This window comes from Mixophyes fleayi, chromosome 4 (assembly GCF_038048845.1).
Source record: "Mixophyes fleayi isolate aMixFle1 chromosome 4, aMixFle1.hap1, whole genome shotgun sequence".
In the NCBI taxonomy this organism is placed as follows: Eukaryota; Metazoa; Chordata; class Amphibia; order Anura; family Limnodynastidae; genus Mixophyes; species Mixophyes fleayi.
This window is the reverse complement of record NC_134405.1, coordinates 330465410-330485359: the sequence shown is the minus strand read 5'-3', so window position 1 is coordinate 330485359 and position 19950 is coordinate 330465410. Positions and strand designations below refer to the sequence as shown.

At 40.8% G+C, this 19950-nt stretch overlaps 1 protein-coding gene across 1 annotated transcript in view; it reads right to left on the bottom strand.

The window, feature by feature from the left end:
- The window catches only part of DENND2A (DENN domain containing 2A), an 82826-nt gene extending 63150 nt beyond the window's left edge, over positions 1 to 19676 (bottom strand). Inside the window, exon 1 of the mRNA XM_075210375.1 lies at positions 19548 to 19676. The gene's annotated coding sequence lies outside the window, so the exon portion shown is untranslated. The remainder of the gene's footprint in view (positions 1 to 19547) is intronic.
- Positions 19677 to 19950: the final 274 nt, after the last annotated feature.

The following is a 19950-nucleotide window of genomic DNA, read 5'->3' as shown; positions in this document are numbered from 1 at the left end:
GTTAATATAGAAGCCAAATGGTTCTACTATTACTACATCAAGATCTCCAAAATATAAACCACCTGGGGGATTTCACAATCATGATTATGACAGCGGTAAATGTACTGCAGGACCTAACAATGTTCTCATAAAACAACAATTTAAAAAAATGACTCATATAGCCGTCATATATCATGCTAGTTATTTGCCTGGCTGGACACTGCGTTCAGAGATTATTCAGAGTTACAATGGACATTGAATGGCAGGGCTTACTGTGAGAGTAAATGACACTAGCTGGTGGTGGTGTTGCTGATCATGGCAGAACTTGCATTCCAAGCTCCACGTCTGCAGTAACACCAGCCAGCATTATGTACTTTGCCCCACTCCCCAGTGGACAGGCTTATTCAATTATTTTTATCTGTCTCCCTCCTTTGTAGCCAGCCCGTCCCTAGTGGCATTCTATGCACATGAAGGAGACAGACTCAGCAAGCATTCTAGTTCCTTCAGAAGAAAGATGGATGCTTGCACTGCAGTTTTGAGGCAGAGAGTAAAACATTGTTTACAAAAGCTCCATTATATTTTTAAAAAACATTCTGAACTAGAAAATGTCTTGCCAATGAAAAAAACATTTGTAACGCCCCCTTGGCTTGTATATGACCGAGTGATGCCCCTGATTGACATGGATGAATGGAGCCACCTTTGGTTTGGGCCAAGGTATAGTGCAGGGACCGGTGCATTTAAACACCCACCTGGTGCTCCTCAAAAGACCTTCCTTTGAGTTAGAAGAGAAAGGGGGTATATTTACTAAACTGCGGGTTTGGAAAAGTGGAGATGTTGCCTATAGCAACCAATCAGATTCTAGCTGTCATTTATTTAGTGCATTCTACAAAATGACAGCTAGAATCTGATTGGTTGCTGTAGGCAACATCTCCACTTTTTCAAACCCGCAGTTTAGTAAATCTAGCCCAAGAACTCTTTTCAAGTTCAAGTCTAAGTCCTTGACTTTGGGTTTAAACTCTCTGTTGAGCGAGAAGGTCTTCAGAGTCCCATCTATACTATAGGTAACAACTTTATGGACCTCTCCTCCGGTACATAGATCCTGGAAAGAGAGTTCCAAGCGGCAAGTGTGGTGGTGATGGGGGGCAGTGTCGTCGTGATTCGAGTCATCGCGGCCCAGTTCCCCGCTGCTCAATGTAGGATCCTGTCATCTAGCCCTATCCTCTCCCACTTCACTAGGGAAGTGGTCAGGATGGGGTCCTCAGATCCTGAACGGGGTTGCGGGACAGAGCTCTCAAATCAGGACAGGGAGTCACGTTGTTGACCACTGCTGGGCTATACCAACTATCAACCAATCAATTCACTAGGACCCAGTGACATCACTGAAGCATCTGGAACAACTGCCTCATGCCCCAGTGATGTCACAGACTCCCAACGATTGAGCCGAGAAATGGTTTAGCCCACAAAATGGTGGCCTCCACTGTGTGCGAGTGACAGATTCACTGTCGCTAGCAATGTTTGTGACATATGTGAGCGGATGGTCTACAAAATCTCACGTTACCAATAAACACATTGCTTCTGCATTGCATTCCGCTGTAAATCCTTACATTACGTTATCTGTGAAGATTTTCCCATATATTACAATGACATCATCTTCCCTCCCTCCTGCACAGACTAGACACGCAGGGTCCCTGTAGTATCTATCATGCAGGATTTATGCTAAGGCTGGCTGGCGTGTAAGGAGACAGATGTATCTCTTGCAGATATACAAATATCACAACAATCCTCCCAACCGTCCCGATTTCAGTGGGACAGTCCGATTTTACAGGGGTGGGGGATCACGTCATGACCCTGCCCCCATTTTGCCGTAGTCCCGCTGGTGGGGACAGACATATGAGGAGGTATGACAAAAACCTTCCCTTTTGTGTAAATAACTCGCTGTGTGCTCTGATCTCATTGTATACCACAATCTTTGGGAAAACCTGGCATTTTCTCCGCGCTCCTGAGAAGCTTTCTGTGACATCATCAAACTAGGAAGACTTTGGCGCATTGGCTCTGAATGATCACATGTAATCAGCGTTGAAGACTCTTCAGTCCACAAGACAGCCCGCACTACCAGCCAATTGAAATAATATCTAAGGCATTATAGCAGTAAGTACAAGAGAGATGGGGTTATCTATCATAGTCAATTGTTTTTCTTCTCAAGAACGGTATATGTGTAAATAACTGTATGTTACTAATAGGGTTTTTACTATCAATTTTAGATTTTACAGATTAGATTTTCTTGTCATTTTTTTGTAGTGGAAATTAAAAAATAAATCATCAACTCAACATTCTCAGTGATGTTAAAAACAGAAAGGAACATTCGTAATTGCCAATGATTTTTCTTTTTACACTACTACAATCCCGGCTTAATCTGTCATTCTCTATAGCCCCCAGCAATGAGGAGAGTTACTGAGTTATTAAGAACAAATAATTGTAATAGTTACCCCAACCACTGGAAAAACACAAATTATAGCCAGTCCAGACCACCCCGGTTATACCACCGCTGCTGAGCATCATGGGAAACGTGAACCAGTAATAGGTCACTGACCAGATAATTAACCCTCGTTCCCACCAGCGGAGTCCTGTCCGTCCTTTCCCACCAAATAACTCAAAACATATGATTTATTACCTCAGTAACCACTAAGTGAGACCTCGAAATGTCTGTCTGTTCCGATGGCATAAACCGTATATAATAACCACAGCAACCACAGCATAGCTGGCATCTTCTTACACAGCAGAGACAGCGGTAATTAACCTGGGCAGAGGGTGTCAGCCAACTATGGGGTGTGTTTATTATAAGGCGGAGAGCCCCCTGGCTGCCAAAAAAAACGGGTGTCCCGCTGGTGACAGCTTCCCAATGAGAGTACTGTCGCGATCCTAGTTCGGTTATCGACATTTTCAGGATGCCGAAAACTGAAGAAAATCAGTGACAAAATACTTTATTCCTTAAATCAAACAGTTTTTTTGATAGACACTATTTTCTAAATATATATATTTGTTTATTTTTAAAAACTATTTATTGTATTTTTTTGCTTGTTTATTAGTGTAATGGAAATCCCTTTTGGGCTTTCAATTCCACCGGGTTATGAGCGAACTGGGCTGTCGGGCTTCGCACGGCAGATCATCATCATCGGCTATTTATATAGCGCCACTAATTCCACAGCGCTGTACAGAGAACTCACTTACATCACTCCCTGCCCCATTGGAGCTTACAGTCTAAATTCCCTAACATACACACACAGAGAAAGAGACACTAAGGTCAATTTTTGATAGCAGTCAATTAACCTACCAGTATGTTTTTGGAATGTGGGAGGAAACCGGAGCACCCGGAGGAAACCCACGAAAACACGGATCCCTTGAGACTGGCTAGACAAAGCGGTACATGACCGCAGCGGGCAAGTATCGCAGAGGCAACTGAGCATCGCTCTGTTGCGTTAGTGAGATTTTGTTCAGAAATTGTGGCAGTAACAGATTTTTTATTACCGTGATAAGGGAGGGGGAGAAATCATGGTTAGTATATAGGACTCTACGGCTTACCTACCAAAGGAGAATAGGAAATTAGTAAGTGTTGTGGGTTAAACATTTCAGGTGGAAAATTGGGACACACGGAAAAAGGAAAGTACTTTGAAGCTCCTTCCGGCACTGAAGGCTGCAATTAGCCAATGGCAGGGATCCCGAGCGAAGCAATGATTGGGAGGGGACTGCTGTCAGAGAGGGGAGTGTGTGACCTCATGGTAGTGTAAAGGGTTATAACATTCTGATGTGTAATAACTGAACATTAGTGATGATGACGATGATTAAGCTCTTCCTCTAAACTGCTTATGCTGGTGGATTGCGAGTGACCATATAACCACAGTATACAGGAAAGATTCTCTTCCACTGAAATCATTTCATCCCTGTCTGGGTGCACAGGAAAATCAAATCTCCTAAGAATAAGGACAGAGAGGGCCTGATTCATTAAGGATCTTAACTTAAGAAACTTCTTATTTAAGTCTCCTGGACAAAACCATGTTACAATGCAAGGGGTGCAAATTAGTATTCTGTTTTGCACATAAGTTAAATACTGACTGTTTTTTCATGTAGCACACAAATATCAACTTTAAATTTCAGTGTACAAATAAGCTATCAAGTATTTGTGTGCTACATGAAAAAACAGTCAGTATTTAACTTATGTGCAAAACAGAATGCTAATTTTCACCCCTTGCATTGTAACATGGTTTTGTCCAGAAGACTTTCTTAAGTTAAATCCTTAATGAATCAGGCCCAGAGTGTGCTAAATAAATCACAATTGCTTAATGTTTATCAGACTTCTTATAACTGTAGACAGTGCGCACAGCACGGAATTGTGCGCAGAGACACATCGCGGCGGAGATTTGCTCAGTTGCCCCCGCTTCCCATAGACATGCAGGAGAAAATGAGCGTAGATTTTAGCACAGTATTAGAAGACAAGTTTCAAGCAGGACATGGAGGCCATGTCCGCCTGGACTTGGCGGCTAATACAATCTGCCCCTGACTGTAATATTTCTAGTGCACTTTAGCGTGTATAAGCCAGCACTGTTTCCAGTTTTCATAAATGATCATCCACTTAGTGATAATTCCTGTGCACCCTCCATAATAATGTTCCTCCTCCAACAAGCAGCACTTGAGCACATATAATACATTATATTTTCTTAGCAGTTTGAATATAGCCTCAGATTTTATCTTGTTGGAGTGTTCTTCAATCATGTAGTGTGTCACTTCCAGAATATATAGAGCAGGACCTTCTTCATGGCTGAGATTTACATAGATCAAAATATATTATCATCTAAACCTTCCAAAGTCATAAATAGACAGATGCCTCAAACCCTATATATGGACATTTAATATAAATGTTATTACTTGATGAGGGCTGTCTGCAATCTGACATCACACAGTGACACAGACTAGCAGCTAGAAGGAAGGATATCAGCCAGTTATTCCACTTGCTGAAGTATAATTATCAAGTAAAGATGAAGACCTGGTAACTTGGATCCATGGAGCAGAGTTAGGGCTACAAATGGGCGCTGTCCTTGTACCTGTTTAATGTTCGATCTGAGCTGAGTTTACCATTTGGCACCAACACTACAAATAGGGTTTGTTAGATCCGGTGAAGAAGTTGCTGATTACACTTGTGCAGAACATGGATGGAAGACAACAGAACATCCTGTGTCCATGCTTAGCCTAGTCTTGGTCTATTGCTCTGATTGGATAAAGCTCAGTCTATTTCTGTTAACGTTCTAATGCTCTGATTGGATACATTATAAACTAGCCTTGTAAACGTTCTAACACTCTGATTGGTTACAGTATGATCTTGCCTTGTGAACACTCTAATGCTCTGATTGGATACAGTATGATCTAGCCTTGTGCCCATTCTAATGTTCTGATTGGATACAGTATGATCTAGCCTTGTGACCGTTCTAATGCTCTGGTTGTATACATTATGATCTAGCCTTGTGAACATTCTAATGTTCTGATTGGATACAGTATGATCTAGCCTTGTGAACATTCTAATGCTCTGGTTGTATACATTATGATCTAGCCTTGTGAACATTCTAATGTTCTGATTGGATACAATATGATCTAGCCTTATGAACGGTCTAACGCTCTGATTGGATACAGTATGATCTAGCCTTGTGAACATTCCAATGATCTGATTGGATACAGTATTATCTAGGTTTGTGAACATTTTAATTTTCTAATTGGACACATCTTGGTCTATCCTTGTGAATGTTCTAATGCTCTGACTGACTACATGTTGGTCTATTCCTGTAAATGTTCTAATGCTCACACAAAACAAAATTTCAGAAACATCTAAGAAGTGAAGATCTTTGACATAAACGCAACTATTTATTTTATAAGATGGTGGGAGAATATACAATTACATATTTTTGCTAAAACCCCTTGAGGGGACCAAATATCAGCGGTAAAAGTTACCGTACTAACGGTAATAGTGCACAGACCGCGTTACTTTCGAGAGTAATGCGTCCAACTGAATTCCCCTCCCTTGTATGAGACATGTATTCATGTATGTGAAAGTGATATATATGTAGTTCATGTACATCCGTTCTGTAAGCTAATCCTCTGGGATATATTGTTGATAAACAGGACAATTTGTTTATTGATCCAGGCCACCGACTAGTGATGTGAGATGTATTTTAACGGACATATGGATATAAGGAACAACCTCTGCTTGTCTATACAGATCTACGGTATAAAAAAACTTCATGTTTGGGTTTACAAATACACAGGGGATATTACATCCTGAGGAATTCTATTGTTTGCAGTCAGATACATTTTAAACATGTTTAATTCTGTATTACAAGTCCAATTTGTAAATACATGTGCATGTAAAAGGTACAAGATACCTTGTCATTTTGATTAATTTGTACATTTATGTTTAGTGGAAATCACTAGAAAAACACAATCATTTGACGTTCTCATTTCATCTCAAAGGAACGCTTAGAGATTCTCTGTTTTCAATAAATCTGTCTGTGTGCCCTGGAGCATCGACAAGTTTAATTAATTGTCTAATGACCCATTTAGAACAAACATATTATTACTGTTATGGATATGAGTGAGGCGCTTTATAATCCAGGTCACAGTCCGTTTCTTCACTTACGCTATTCATTTTCCTAATAATGACCAAGATACCGGCAACAACAGGTCAGATCATTAATTCTCTAATAGCAGCAGCGACTGGGGCGTGGAGAAAACTCTATTTCATTGATTTATTTTCTTCTTGAACAGTCTCATGAGACATAACACCGTGTCTAATTACCCCTGGACGCAGCGTTACCGATGTACAATGTGCGTTCAGTGCATGAACCGTACCCTATAAAATGCATAAGTGTTGTCTCTTAATATGTCACTGATTGGTATTCACATAGCTCATTATGTCTATCATCAGCTAATTATATAGCACCACTAATTCCGCAGCGCTGTACAGAGAACTCACTCACATCAGCCCCTGCCCCATTGGAGCTTACAGTCTAAATTCCCCAACACACACACACACACAGAGACTAGGGTCAATTTAATAGCAGCCAATGGGTATGGTTTTGAAGTATGGGAGGAAACCAAAGCACAAACCCTGGCAGAACATACAAACTCCACAAAGATAAGGACATGGGGCCTGATTCATTAAGGAACTTAAATTAAGAAGTTTCTTATTTAAGTCTCCTGGAAAAAACCATGTTACAATGCAAGGGGTGCAAACTAGTTTTCTGTTTTGCACATAAGTTAAATACTGACTGTTTTTTCATGTAGCACACAAATACTTGATAGCTTATTTGTACACTGAAATTTAAAGTTGATATTTGTGTGCTACATGAAAAAACAGACAGTATTTAACTTATGTGCAAAATAGAAAACTAATTTGCACCCCTTGCATTGTAACATGGTTTTGTCCAGGAGACTTAAATAAGAAACTTCTTAATTTAAGTTCCTTAATGAATCAGGCCCATGGTCAAGAATAGAACTCATGACCCCAGTGCTGTGAGCCAGAAGTGATAACCACTGAGCCACCGTGCTGCCCCAATGAGATCCCACTCTTATCTACTACTAACTACTCTCCAGAAACCTTGCAGGACATTTACCCCATATTTTGCTTACTTGATTCTTTTTTGCAAAATGTATTATTTTTATGAATATGATGTGTTTGATTTTTGGGACACTCCTTATGACCAAATTGTACATAGATATATTAATGACCCAACAACAAATGTCTGAATTACTGCACAGGGATATTCTGCTAATATGGGATAGAGAAAAGGAAAGATGAGATATCTGGGAATCACACAATGAATAACTGATAAAATGTAACATTTATAATGTGCCTTTCAAAACTAAAATAAGCTAAACCATTAGGGATAAATATCTCTTACCCTGGATCTCAAAGTCTGCCAACAAACCCCAAAACCAGCCTCTCTGTCTTAGCGGTCTGTTTATCAGTGGGTCTTAGGCCTTGACTACGGCGTAAACGGATACGTGCACAGTTTTCTGCAGTGTTATCCCTATTGTAGCTGAATACCACCCGTCCCATAGAGCTCTTTGCGGACGGCGACATCAGTTCATTTATCAAGCAGAGAAAACCGCTTCTTGTCCTTAAATGCTTGGCTGCTTTTAAATAATATAACGGAACATAGACGATTTGGTATACCTGATGCAGTTAAACTTTGGAACATTGTACATAGGGTTTATTACATGTTTAATTTAAGTTCCATCACTCATCCGTCAATTGATTCTGGAATGGCCTTTGATTCTCTCCACCTCCCCATCCATTACAATATGTCATTATATTATTTTACACCGCCAAACCCATTTGTTAAACTACACTGACATTTGCAATCTCAATTATTTGCAATTTAAATAAGAAGTGGTCAGCGTGCCAAATGTCCTGCCAGCCTTCATGCTGGGAGTTGTAGTCCTGCCACAAACGGAGACCCACACGTTTCCTCGGCCCATTCTAACAACAGACCTCTGATACCCGAAACAACAAAATCATCCTAAAGTGACAATTATGATTAATAAACAAAAAATGGCATGTACAAATCCGTAAGAAACACAGTTAGATTTGTCCATACCTGTTTTTTAAAAGAAAAAATTATTTTCTAAAAGTCAATTTGTTTCCGAAATTCCTGGGTCCCTAGGAATGCACCGTCAGCTTGCAGCATCAGATTACTACCTTCCACCTAAAAAAAATACAAAAAAAATCCCCCGACATATATTTTGGTTTAATTTATTGCGCCCTCCTCTTCCCCGCTATTCCTGGAAGAGATTTGGCTTTCATTGGGTTTTCCACTTGGGATTTTCATTCTTGGAAAACCTGCAGGTCTTCAATCAGACCTCAAAACAAATCCAGATTTTAGCTGGAGCTGAAGTGGGGGTGGACAGGGGGCGTTTAACCTCTTCCAAACCTGCCTGATTGATCAGCAGGGCAAGAAACAAGTGACACTATAGAAGTAGTCAACAACAGATAGATTCTAAGACAGATAGATTCTAAGCTCTGTCTTTCCTGGGTTTTTTTTTTTTGGTCCTTTTCACACAGTCTAGTTTAAGTCACTGTCTAACCTTCTATTAGTCTACTAGCTATCTGTGTGCTTCAGTGGTGAATACAATCTCTAAATACATCCAAGCTGTGTTTGTGTGCGGAAAGACGATTCATCATTAATTACTTCCAAATATAACCCTTATACTAAGGGGGGAACTATACATTGGAAGATCTGTATTATTATAATTGTTATTAATAATGAGATTATTTCGAATACTTTTAAGCTTTTCTTTCATCAGTTTGCATATGGTAATAATGTATTATTAGCTTCAAGAAACAATTATGATATAAGGATGTAGAATTTAGAGTTGCCAACCGTTGGCCTCCATGAGCCACGGAGGGGCTGCTGGGCGTGAGGGGACGGGGCTCTGAGAATCGCATCATTTTAACCCCCCCCTTTGACTTAATGACACAAACACGTCAAATTACCACTGGGGCACGGCCAAAATGATCGCATCCTGGAGGCTCGAAATCTGGCAGTGGGCAAATGCGCAGAATTGCCGCTATCCCGGGAGTCCAGGAGACTAACCTGGAATTCGGGAGTCTCCCGGAATATCTGGGAGAATTGGCAAGTATGCTCTGCATCTCAACCAAAGGTTAAGGGGCCTATTTATTAAACCATAAACCATGGCTTTTTCTGCATGGTTTAGGCATTCTTAAGTTAATTACCTATGTAACAAAAGCCTAATGCAGAAGATATATTATAGAAACCTCCTGCATTAAGTTTCCAATCTTACCGCAGTCCCCCTAATTTTCAATGGGGACTGCGGTCTGGGGTTATTTAATAAGCTCGCGTTTAATTGAATCTGCCTCTTAGGACTCAGTGGGGAAATCTATATCAGATATAGGGGTCTATTTATAAAAGAAGCCAGACTACGGCGATAAAGACGATTTTTATCGCTGCTTATCACGGAGATACAAAAATCACTTACGATGCAACTGATCAATAAAATGTCGCCTCGCCTAAATATCCTCAGCTTCTCCGTGATACTGGCCGAAATCGAGAACGGTTAACTTATCGCTTCACAGACATTATCAGGGGCTTTTAGGTCTGCTAATTAATAGAAAAAGTACCAAAAAATATTTTTAAAAAAACATTAATTGACCACTAGAAAAATACTTTATTCAAAGAATAAAACTTTATTGTTATCGCTATCTCAGGATGGTGATAATGGAATAAGTATAGTACCTATAGTACATATACCGCCTTGAGACTTGTTATATAGGCTCAGGTCAACCTGGGTTACCTTGTTATTTAGGGCTAAGTGATAAAAAGTTATATCGCACACGTGAACACCCGTTTTAACCAGCAATAGGGATTTTCGCCCGTGCATAAATACGCCCCTTAATCCCAAAAAGTTGATCCAATGTGGAAAGTGTAATTTCCTTAAATAGACTTTCTGACAGGAAGTCAGGTATACATAGAACTATTTGGATGTATGAACGTTGTTTCATACAGATGACACCACAGTCTTCCCTTTCCAATTTAATTAGAGCATCAAATCACTCATCTCCTGTTATACTCTGTACTGCTGGGAGGCCCTGCTCCTTCCACTATATAACTCTCAGTCTGTGGCTTCCTGCTGCCTCCATTCCCTTCCTCATATCATCTGACTGCCCCGTCACATGCAACCCTGTCCCCACTAATACATCACGTATCTCCTGATATACTCTGTGCTGCTGGGGGACCCTGCTCCTTCCACTATATAACTCTCAGTCTGTGGCTTCCTGCTGCCTCCATTCCCTTCCTCATATCATCTGACTGCCCCGTCACATGCAACCCTGTCCCCACTAATACATCATGCATCTCCTGATATACTCTGTGCTGCTGGGGGACCCTGCTCCTTCCACTATATAACTCTCAGTCTGTGGCTTCCTGCTGCCTCCATTCCCCTCCTCACATCATGTCACTGCCCCTGTCACATGCAGCGTCCTCACTAACACATCACTCATCTCCTGATATACTCTGTGCTGCTGGAGGACCCTGCTCCTTCCACTATATAACTCTCAGTCTGTGGCCTCCTGCTGCCTCCATTCCCCTCCTCACATCATGTCACTGCCCCTGTCACATGCAGCCCTGTCCTCACTGACACATCACGCATCTCCTGATATACTCTGTGCTGCTGGGGGACCCTGCTCCTTCCACTATATAACTCTCAGTCTGTGGCTTCCTGCTGCCTCCATTCTCCTTCTGGCATCATGTGACTGCCCCTAGAGGTCAAATCATCAGCAATTACACAGCCAACATTTTCCAGGTGGAGCAACTAGAGGTGATTGAACTGCAACCCGCGGAGGTCTTGGAGGGAACTGCCGAGAAGGAGGGATTTTAGAGTTTTTTTTACAAACAGTATTTTTCACCTAGGACTTTTGCCAGACACATTTCCTCAAAAATAACATAAGAATGGGATGACGCTGGTTCCTGGTATAGGTTGTCTTTGCATGAATATTGTCTCAGACTGCAAAACGGCTGCCTCCACTGTATGCTGATGAGGAGAGCACTTTAACATACATAAATAACTGGACTAGTGGAGGAATATCATCACTGCAGTGGGTGTGGCCACAACGGGCCCAGCATTGCGCGAAGACCCTCCCCCGAGGACCCATTTCAGCGATCACTGGGCACTTGCTTGCAGAGCCCCTTTGGGGAGGGGAGAGCAGGAGGCTTTCTGAGCATGCGAAGGGCCCAAAAGAAGAGCAGAGCGGTGCCTCAGGGGCTTGTCAGGCATCACTGGACCCTAACCCGAATTATATCAGACCCAGCGATGCCCTGCTCCGCCCCTGAACTGGACACAATAGATGAAGCCTTCATTCTTTATCTGCCACCTCCCGACAGTCCCGATTTGAGGGGCCGGTCCCACCGTCCACATCGGGACAACTTTGTCCCATGGGACAGAAATTGGGGAGCTGTGTCCCTCTTCCAGTAATGAATAGGTGCCACACGCACCTGTCACCATTGGGCGGGGCATTGAAAGACTGCTTTCAGGAGAAGGGGAGCTGGACCACACCTCCTTCGCGTCAGCGCCCACACAATAGTTGTAAGGTATGTGTTATCTTCCCCACATCCAGCTCTATCTCTATAACCAATAAACTGAATTATGAGCCACAAGAATCTTTTACATAAATTTATAGAGCAAGTGGAATATAGGAAAAGATAATAAACTTCAGTCAGAGATTCCACCACTATTATCTGTTCTAACAGCCGGCTCACGTGTCTTTGTCACGATCGTTTCATTAGAAATGTTTCTCCTTCCTGAACACTTCCTGCCCTGATCGGGGTGAAGACACTTATCTCCCATTGAAACAGTCCGGACAGCAAATTCTATTGTCTTGTGATATTTGTTTAGCTGTTGCACAGAAATGGGTGTAAATTTAGAAACAAAATAACATGTTCATTTTTCTTTGTCAGGCTATAAAGACAGTTTCAGTTACTAAATCCACCCCCGGAGCTGCCATTCACGTAACCGACTCATTACTGCAAGTTTACGGATAGTTACTTATAAAACGTGGGTGTTCTCTAGAGCGAAACCAGGCGTGAAACGGAACTGGTTCATTGTTTATAAAAGTATAATGCACAAGTGATGCAAATATATTTATATACTGCACTCCTGTCAGTAATATCTCTATCATCATCATCATCATTTATTTATATAGCGCCACTAATTCCGCAGCGCTGTACAGAGAACTCATTCACATCAGTCCCTGCCCCATTGGAGCTTACAGTCTAAATTCCCTAATATAGACACACACAGACAGAGAGGGGGACAGACAGACAGAGAGGGAGACAAGGGTCAATTTTGATGGCAGCCAATTAGCCTATCAGTATGTTTTTGGAGTGTGGGAGGAAACCAGAGCACCCGGAGGAAACCCACGCAAACACAGGGAGAACATACAAACTCCACACAGATAAGGCCATGGCCGGGAATTGAACTCATGACCCCAGCGCTGTGAGGCAGAAGTGCTAACCACTAGGCCACTGTGCTGCCCTATCTCTATAGACATTGAATTCTGTGGCCATTGTGTCAGTCAGGAAAACTTGAATATTATAAAGGAATAACGCACCACCGACTATAAATGATTGTGGAAATTTGAGGTCACTTCGTCTTCATGACTTATAGGTGGGAATTCAATTGGCCGCGTTACTGTAAAAAGTAACGCGGCCTGCGCACTATTACTGTCATTACGGTAATAGTGCGCGTAATTACCGTTAATACGGTAATTTCAACGCCAGTTGGGCCGCGAGCAGAAAGCAGGGTTAAAATTGCTGTATTAACGGTAATAGGTTTTCCGCTGTGGTATTCTGGGGGGAACTGCATTCCCCCCATAGGGTCACAAACAAAACTTGGCGGCTGCAACCGATATAATTATCATTAACCTCTCTACTATATATACATACATACATATATAGATATATATATATACATATGTATATATATATATACACATATATATATATGTATATATATATATATATATATATATATATATATATATATATATATATATATTTATTTATATATATATTGCATTCAGTGACTAACTTGTGTGTACACTTGCTTTTTGTTTTTATTATAGAGTTTCCTTTAATAAAGAAGCACAGAGATAAAATAATAATACACAGTGACAGATCACAGTGCTAAGTGATTGAGGATCTAACTTTGTTTTGCTGGAGTGTTTAGACCCCAAACAGTAAATACAATATATTTACTTGTTACCAAACTTAGGAGAATTTACGAGCAGTTTAAAAAAAAAATTAAGCAAGATCTGTAGGCAGCAAAATAAAAGGAATTAATGTAAAGAATTGAAGTCCTGCTGCAAATGTCTAAATCAGTAGCAGTAATACTATGTGTTGGCATATGTAATAATAATAATAATAATAATAATTATAATCAGGAGTCCTGTTTTCTTTTGCCTGGTCTCTAAACTACGGACAAACTATACCTGCCGGCTGAATCTATCACATATCCCAAGACACCCAGCAACCTGCTAGTTCGGTGAGGGATTGATATATTAAGACACCTTATTACACACTAATTATTACACCAATAAGCTCACAACAATACACAGGGTAGGCTCTCTGACAAGGAAGGTATACAGCATGATACATTCAGGGTAACCTCAATGTTACCTTGCGTGACTCTCAGCCACGCTCCAACTGGAAAATTAAATCATTTGATATTTCACCTCAGGAAATCTATTAATTTACTCTTCTTCCTACGCGGTCATCCCAGAGAGCCTATAGCAGCCACCTGTATGGACTCAGTGAGGTATACATGTTTGGCAGACCCCCTCTTTTAATTATCACTGAAAGATTTGTAACACACAACAAATCTCGGGTTTCACAGAGAAGAATCTGCTTCTGCTTCTCATTACGTAATGTGCAGGACTTCCTCTTCTGAGGTGATTGTTCAATAAACAATATAAAAGAACCAATGTAACACATTCAGCATGAGTTTGTGGTTTTCAGTGTACACGGATCCGTTCTTATTCTAAAAAATATAAACTAAAGCTAAAATACAAGTAATGATCATCTGCAAATAAAGTTGTGTTATATAAAGAGCCGGAGGACTAGATGTATGAAACCTTCTATAAGGCTGGGTACACACTACAGAGTTTTCAGCCGATTATCCGGCCAATCATACGATAAACGACCTGTTGGCGTGATATCACATCAGTGTGTACGCTCCAATGTTGAACGATTATCGCTCCAAAGCACATCGTATCGTTTCATTTGATTTTTAAACCGGACTAAAAATCTTGTTCATCATCAATCTATTTATATAGCGCCACTAAATCCGCAGCGCTGTACAGAGAACTCATTCACATCAGTCCCTGTCCTATTGGAGCTTACAATCTAAATCCCCTAACATACACACACACACACATACCGAAAGAAACTAAGGGAAATTTGATAGCAGCCAATTAACCTACTAGTATGTTTTTGGAGTGTGGGCGGAAACCGGAGCACCCGGAGAACATACAAACTCCACACAGATAAGGCCATGGTCGGGAATTGAACTCATGACCCCAGTGCTGTGAGGCAGAAGTGCTAACCACTAAGCTAACCATCTTTTCAGCTGATGATTATGAGATGAAGAACACAGATCTGACGCTAAATCGTGTAAAACATGTTTAGTGTGTACACATGGATCGACATGCTTAGCAGGACTTTTTTAAAATTTTAGCAATCGTTGGTAAAATCGTTAAGGATATCGCATCGAGAGAAATTTACTGTAGTGTGTACCCAGCCTAAAGGAAAAATGGAGATGTTGCCCACAGCAACCAATCAGATTCTAGCTATCATCTATCTAGTACATTCTAGAACATGACAGCTAGAAACTGATTGGTTGTTATAAGCAACACCTCCACTTGTCCTTTTTCAGAAGGTTAGACGACCACTTTTAGCTTTGAAGAGGACACTTTGTTCTGTGCATAGGTCTCTGCCAAATCTCTCAGATCACCGCACCATACTGCCCCCCTGATTATGTCCCAGCCAGGGTCTGAGTATCCAATAGGCTGCGGCCTAGGGCGCACGATTTTTGGGGAGAGCAAAATTGTCATAGGGAGAGGGATAAACTGAAATTAATTTTAAAATATAAAAGAATAGTTGTTCTCCAAAGTTAAATGAAGACATCAAAGAAATTGTTAGGTTTTAATCTTGACGTATTCCCATGGTAAAGGCTGAAGACAATGAGTCATCCTCAAGTACACGCCTGAGGATCACCGAGTAGTAGATGGCGACAGGCGCAGGGGTGACAGCCGCACCCCTCCCCCTTCACCCTCAGTAGCGCTCCACCAGACCCAGGGGCGGATCTAGGAAATTGCTATACCCGGGGCGATGTAGGGGGGGGCGATTTAGGCCCCGTCCCTTTCCGACTTCTAAGGCTGCCGGCGGCTGCACAGTATGTGCAGGTCCGCTCGCAAGTGACAGTGTGCTGCCCCGCTGCTCTGATTGTGTTTAAAACACAATCAGAGCAGCCGGGCAGCACACTGTCACTGTTGAACGGACCTGCACAGTGTGCAGCTGTCGGCAGCAAGCCCCTGCTAGGGGGGGGCGATCAGGGCGATCCGCCACTGTCCAGACCCCATTCCACTATAAAGTTTTGTTTTTAATCAAGTTAAATGAGTGACACAGATCGATGTGACATTTAAAAAACCAAGTGGAGCTGAGTTTCGAAAAGGAAAGGTGAGGTGAAGGAAGCCCGATTAAATTAAGGACAAATTTGGTTTGCCTACCACCTATTAGCCTGGTGAGGAAAGCGGAGGGGCGCTACCAGTGTATTAGCCTAGGGCACGCTGAACACTATATCAGGCCCTGGCCCCAGCGTAAATGCAATTATTAATTATATGCCCCATGTGCGCAATATACAGCCACGTAATATCGCCTGATGGACAAATTGCACCTCAGATACTTTATGATGTCACCGTATAGCCCCATATGTCCTGCCGGGATCTCATGCTCCATCTCAGCCCTCAATATCTGAGCCGGAGATATAGAATAGGGACCATGCGCTTTGTGGTGCGGTAACAGGGAGATTAGTATGTCCGCATCTAATCCTTCTGCTGGTCCATGATCTAATATCAGACTGGGCTGAACGTGTGAAACAGCCGATATTAAACCGAACCCTCCGGTGTAACACCTATGGTCTAGTCATGTCAGTATTGCCCAATCATATTTCTTTCCCACCAAAGCCACATTTTCTGCGTCTCCCCCACAACCTCACCCTACATCATTATCGATCATCATGGTCTTGGAATCATTCAGCCCTAATTAGACTCACTTACGTTTTTTAGAATATAGAAATAATTTATCAATATACAAAACAAGAAAATAAAAAGTGCAATTTACCATCCCTGCTAAATAACTCCCGGTTCTGTGTTGTCTTAGCACAAATCCAGGCCTCCATATTTTTGTGAGGACCTCCCTAGACCCGAACTCTGGATTCTTTGTTGCAGTATTATTCTTTAAACTGCAGTACTGGAGACTATTCTCTGAGAATTCTAATTACCCCCCAATCAGCCTCAGCTATTCCCTATCAGTGACCAATCAGAGGAAGCACAGAACTATCTAAAGAGAGCAGCTCCCTGTCACCATGGCTGATTACTGTGGTCCCTACCTGTGATCTCACCTTGTAACTTCTACCACTGTTACCTGTGTACAGATCTGGTACGTCCTTCTCTATTTATCAACCGGTGAAGGGGGTTCTATCTATCAAAGGGTCATCACCAGGTCTCGGCAGTAAAAGCTTACCCATTCAAAGTATAGGGAAGCCTACTTCAAGAAGTGTGGCACTACCAATGCAATTCTTCTATTGTTATCACCATCTCACGATAGAGAGAAGAAAATCAATGAAAAAATGCTTTTTCAAAACAGAATTATTTTAAAATAAATATTTTTACATAATTTTATTCTATTTTCAAACATTTTTTATTTACTCTCTTTTAAAGTCCAGGGGTTAAATGTTTTAAGTAATGATTCTAGCAAATCGCCGATAATTTAAAACAGCAATGGGTTTAAAGGTGAGTATCGCTCACAGATTTCATTGATAAATCGCGGCAATAGGAGGCTTTCTATCGCTGTGATAAATGGCAATAGAAGACCAGCCCTATCACCACGTCTTATTAAACAGGCCCGATAATATGTTACAAGTGGCTCTTATTTGTTGGCATACTTTTATTTAAGCTAGTTTTGTTTTTGTGATTTAACTCATAAACGCTGACAGTAAGAAAGGCTTAACCTCCGAGTGAGTTTAACTAAGGCGAAGTTTACAATGTGAGCCAAGTAATATATTGAATTGTTACACAGAGCCGGAAACATCTTCCTAGAATCCCAAATCAGACCACAGAACAGTAAAATATCACAATAAGTCTATCTGTCAGGGGATTGTTCTCCAGGTCAAATAAACACATAACTCTGTGCCTCAACTTTACTTGTATTAAAAAAACAATTTAGAATGTAAGCTCTCAGGAACAGTGGTCATTCAATGTAGTCTGTGCATATTTATAGTTTGTATTTTGTACATGGCTGTTAAAATAATGTAAATTGAAAGGGAACATATACAAATGTTTTTCAGTAATTATTCAAATATAATATTCATGTCAACATAATTAATGCTGAACAAAGAATAACTCCATGGAGCCTACACTCCATGGAGCCTGCCAATTGGTTGGAGCTAAGTCAATTCATGACAGTACAGCCTGTCAATCACCGGGAACCTTGTATCTCACATCAATCAATATTCCGCGATTCCTCTCACAAATTAATAATTGCTGGACTGCAACTATTTTGGGGTTTTTTAAGTGCAGCACTAAAAGAGAAACGTCCAGTTTGTCACTTATTGGGATGAGTTAAGTGTATGCAGAGACCTTGCCCCCCATTGAGGCACGAACATGATTAACAAATATTGATTTCCTCACCAGAGGCACTACATAGCGCCACCTAGCTGATATAAAACATGAAAAATGGCATCCACAGTTTGTAGATAGTTGTATATTGCCCCAAATTAACACACACACACACACACACATATATATATATATATATATATATATATATATATATATATATATATATATATAATTTATCTATTATCTTTTTCTTTTTCCAATTGATATCTACACCAGTCATTGCATGTGAAAGCCAAGAGACCCGCAACTACTCTGCAGCAACATTCTGTAAACAGATTACAGGCTGAATGATTAACCAAGTGTCTAAAATGTTTTGCAGAATCCCAATGACTCAGACTTGCACCTAAAATGGTATTGGAGCAGAAATCGAGAAAACTATGCCTCTGTATTGTACATTCCTCCGTGCATACTGTCAAATGCCACAAGTGTCATTTAAATCTTTACATTATGACAACTATCCTTAACACAGATTTATCCCAGACAAAAAAAAAACAACCAACATAGATATTCTTTGCAGTTCGGAATGTTCTCCTGCAAATATACTATAATATATATATATATATATATATATATATATATATAGATATAGATATATATATATATATATATATATATATATATATATATATATATATATATATATATATATATACTATAATATGTTAATGAAATAAAGCAATCTGGTCTGTTTTAATAGTAAAAACACCAATAGTCCCCTGAATCATTGGTAAACACCCTTTTCCCGTTTGAAATATTCCCCCATGGCAAAGGAAGCAATAGAGTTATCTGAGACAATCCATTACTATCTTGTCTATAGATCTATCAGCATAACTATAGAACGTTTATGAAGAGTGAAGAATTTTCCCAAATCTGTTTTAATACAAAACTATTTGTCTTAACAAAATTTCAGAAGTTTTCCAAACAGCTCTGAAACTTTTCCAGCCCGTTCTCTTGAATCCACATCTAGACAGCAGAATGCATATAAAACTCTTTAAAACCCGACAATATAAAGTACACAAGCAGACGGGTAACTGAAAGGGGGGAAGAAAAATACCTCTGTTAAAACCCAGGGAGCAGCTTCATTCTCTTCCTCCCTCATCTTGTGTAACTTGAGAAAAGAGCAGAGATCTGAATAAGCAGCATCTGGATCCATAGCCCCCCCCCCCCTCCTTCCTCCCCTCTTTTGTTAAACTTCCAAATCCTCTTTGAAAAAAAAAAAAAACACAACTATTGCCTTCTTCTCCCAAAGACTGCTGGAAACTGAATGCAGCAAGTCTGCAGGATCCCTATCCGTCCCCAGCTATCTCCCCTCCTCCATACATCCTGTAGTCTTTATTTCCCTGTTGATAATGGGTATTTTTTTTTTCTGTGCGATTGCTGGAAATTCTTGTGCTCTCTCCTCTGTCTCTCTTTGGAGTTTCTCCGTTTCCCCTCTCTCTCTCTTCCTCTCTCTCTCT